The sequence below is a fragment of the Lithobates pipiens genome, unplaced genomic scaffold, assembly GCF_037356315.1.
Source record: "Lithobates pipiens isolate NorthernLeopardFrog02 unplaced genomic scaffold, aLitPip1_a1.2 Scaffold_13, whole genome shotgun sequence".
Lineage (NCBI taxonomy): Eukaryota > Metazoa > Chordata > Amphibia > Anura > Ranidae > Lithobates > Lithobates pipiens.
The window spans coordinates 532,908,143-532,912,332 of record NW_027507718.1 but is presented as its reverse complement, the minus strand read 5'-3'; positions in this window follow the sequence as shown (position 1 = coordinate 532,912,332).

Genomic DNA, 4,190 nt, shown 5'->3' with positions numbered 1-4,190 from the left:
AAACTTAAAACAAGAGCCAGGAATACACAACACACCGAGTTAAAAAATCATACAAGTTACCGAGTTAAAGAATCGTACAAGTTACCGAGTTAAAGAATCATACAAGTTACTGAGTTAAAGAATTGTACAAGTTAAAGAATCATACAAGTTACCGAGTTAAAGAATCATACAAGTTACAGAGTTAAAGAATTGTACAAGTTACAGAGTTAAAGAATCGTACAAGTTACTGAGTTAAAGAATCGTACAAGTTACCGAGTTAAAGAATCATACAAGTTACTGAGTTAAAGAATCGTACAAGTTACCGAGTTAAAGAATCGTACAAGTTACTGAGTTAAAGAATCGTACAAGTTACCGAGTTAAAGAATCGTACAAGTTACCGAGTTAAAGAATCGTACAAGTTACCGAGTTAAAGAATCGTACAAGTTACCGAGTTAAAGAATCGTACAAGTTACCGAGTTAAAGAATCATACAAGTTACTGAGTTAAAGAATCGTACAAGTTAAAGAATCATACAAGTTACCGAGTTAAAGAATCATACAAGTTACAGAGTTAAAGAATTGTACAAGTTACCGAGTTAAAGAATCGTACAAGTTACTGAGTTAAAGAATCGTACAAGTTACTGAGTTAAAGAATCGTACAAGTTACCGAGTTAAAGAATCATACAAGTTACTGAGTTAAAGAATCGTACAAGTTACTGAGTTAAAGAATCGTACAAGTTACCGAGTTAAAGAATCGTACAAGTTACCGAGTTAAAGAATCGTACAAGTTACTGAGTTAAAGAATCATACAAGTTACCGAGTTAAAGAATCGTACAAGTTACCGAGTTAAAGAATCATACGAGTTACCGAGTTAAAGAATCGTACGAGTTACTGAGTTAAAGAATCATACGAGTTACCGAGTTAAAGAATCGTACGAGTTACTGAGTTAAAGAATCGTACAAGTTACCGAGTTAAAGAATCGTACAAGTTACCGAGTTAAAGAATCGTACAAGTTACCGAGTTAAAGAATCGTACAAGTTACCGAGTTAAAGAATCATACGAGTTACCGAGTTAAAGAATCATACGAGTTACCGAGTTAAAGAATCGTACGAGTTACTGAGTTAAAGAATCGTACAAGTTACCGAGTTAAAGAATCGTACAAGTTACCGAGTTAAAGAATCGTACAAGTTACCGAGTTAAAGAATCGTACAAGTTACCGAGTTAAAGAATCGTACAAGTTACTGAGTTAAAGAATCGTACAAGTTACCGAGTTAAAGAATCGTACAAGTTACCGAGTTAAAGAATCGTACAAGTTACCGAGTTAAAGAATTGTACAAGTTACCGAGTTAAAGAATCATATCAGTTTTTAGAAGGCAGTACACTGAAAGAACCACGAGTCACCACCAGTAAAACAATACACTAAACCAATGAGGTAGCAGCAGTGATCAGGTGGTACGGACAGCCGAAGGCCCTTTCCCACTCGTGCGACTTGAGACTGCAAAGTCACATGACAAGTCACATGACAAGTCACAGCCCGTGATTTCCAACGAGTTCAGTTCATATCTGTGCCACTTCAAAGTAGTTTTTGTACTACTTTTGTCCAACTTTGATGTGACTTGTGGCAGAGACCTCCAGATTACACAAACATTGCTTCAAGTCGTGGCAAAAATCATGGCAAAAGCACTTGACTTTCAAGTCGCACAAGTGTGAAAATAGCCTTAACGATTGGATTTTACTACCAGGAGTACTTCCCCCATGGTAGTGGTAGTAAAATCTGATCATCATTCCTGCGCATGCGCTGTAAAGACTACGGGAAAATCTGATGGCTGGCAATGTTAACTGTGAAGTTGGCCCATCGGAATGCAGTTCACATGCACAAAAACCCGCTTTTCATTTAGGCTCCATTTCCACTTGTGCAACTTGTCCTGCGACTTTGTACTCTATGATTTCCAATGAGTATTATTCATATCTGTGCCACTTCAAAGTAGTCCCTGCGCTACTTTGGTCCCACTTTGATGCAACTTGAGATCCATAGACCTCCGGAATACACAGGCATTGCTTTAAAGTCACATCAAAATTGCGGCAGAATTGTGCAACTTTCAGGCTGCGTTAGCCTGAAAAGCCTGAAAGTTGCATTGATTCTGCCACGACTTGAAGCCATGCCTGTGTATTCTGGAGTTTATGGACCTCAAGTCACATTACAATGGGACCAAAGTAGTGCAGGGACTACTCTGAAGTCGCTTTGACTTGAAGTCGCACAGATATGAATGGTACTCATTGGAAATCATCGGGTACTTCTTGTCATGTGACTTTGCAGTCCCAAGTCGCAGGACAAGTTGCACAAGTGGAAACAGAACCTAAATGAAAAGCAGGGTTTGTGTGCATGTGACCTGCATTCTGGGGCAACTTCACAGGTAACATTGCTATCCATCAAATGTGTGGAAACCTCGGCTCAGGGCCAGTTCACACTGCTGTATAGTGCAAATCACAGGCGATGTCCGTGCAATGTGATTTCAGCCATACAGATAGTATGGCTGAAATCGTATCGCATTCGGACTAAACTCGCACGGGACACTTTTTTTGGTCCGCATCAGAATCGGATCGCATAGCACTCATGTGATCCGATTCATGTCCAAACTGACACTTTGCAGTGCGACATGCGAGCTGAAATGGGGGTGTCATTAACTTTGTATGACACTCCCCAGCAGTTCGCATATGTCGTTGTGAACTGTCGTGCGAGTCGGGTGCGATGCAGGAACCCGCAGTGGAATCGCAGGGTTCCCGCATCGCACAAGTGTGAACCCGGCCTAACACAGCTGTTTGTGTGTCACCAAAATTCATGACACCGCGCTAATCTGACAACAATTGGCTTGTGCTCTGCACCAATCAACTACATCAAAGTAAACGTCTGGAGGAGGACCTGCCAACCTCCTGTGTGAATCCGTCTTCTGATTCTACTCATTTAATATGGTTGAATCAGAGCTTCGGTTCACTTGCTTGTCAGTAGACTCAGCAAAGTGAACCGAAGAACCGAAGAATCGATTCATTGAATCGCTTCATTTCAGTGAGCAGTTCGAAAAGAACCGATTCACTTTAAAGATCCGGACTTCCCATCACTAGTACATATATGCTAATTGTGCTCTATAGCACCCCCAGAGGAAGCGGGAGGTGAGTCGGTCAGCTGGCTTACACCCTGCACAGTCCTATTTTCCTTCACAATATATTAACTAACCAGTCAGGTTGATAACAAAGTCAGAGTGTTTTTTTGTTCTGCCAAAGTTAACAAAAGCAAAATGTTTGCAGCCAAAACTCAATTCTATAGCATTATGTTGCAATCGGTGAGGTCTCCTCTGGAGTGTCAGCTCTGTGGGCACCAAAGTGAGATGTTATCTCAGAGAATACACATCCTATCCTCTTCCAGGATATCTCTGGCTGAAAAGTGGCTGGACTCCAGCAGGGGGGGGGGGGGGGGGGATTCCCTGCTGTGATTGGTGGAAGGTCGGTCCCTATCAGGTATATAAGTGTCTCCTCACCTTCAAGTCATGTAGAACTTCTCTCACATCCATCAGGTAAGTGTTATGGGGGTAGGAAGGCTCAGTCCTGTATGGGGGGTATATTTATATTACTGAGATAATGATGATGAGTTAATGGGTTAGTGCACCATATATATAGAGCTCAGGGGGGATTTACTAAAGGAGTGGAGCACGGTCACTTTCCCAGTAACCCCCATTACTATCTATGTAGGGACATCACACCAGAAGTAAATGGAGTGCATAATTCATTTTCTGTAATCTTCCCAAATATATTCAGAAGGTATAAAACTCAATTTATAAAGTTGCTCCAGACTTATCCAGTTTACTGCACCTTAAAGTTGGTGACATCAACTATTTTCAGTGGAGGAAGCCGGAGGAGGAACGTTCCTCAAGCTGGTGTTACCCCGTTCCATTTATTTTTATTCTTAATGCAATTTGGCTGCTTGTTTAACTTTTTTCCTTCATTTACATTCCAAGTTCCCAGTGAAAGGTCTCCTCATTGGGGATGGAACAGGGAAAATGTATCAGTAAAATGAATTGTCATTCCTAGAACCCCGTTCCTGGTGTAGACAGATGTTGGGATTCCTTGTGATGTCATACTTGGTGTCGCGGTTGTCAGCTTGTATAATGAATAGTTATTTGTGCAGTTTGTGGTAGCAATGAGGTTCTCCGCACATAAT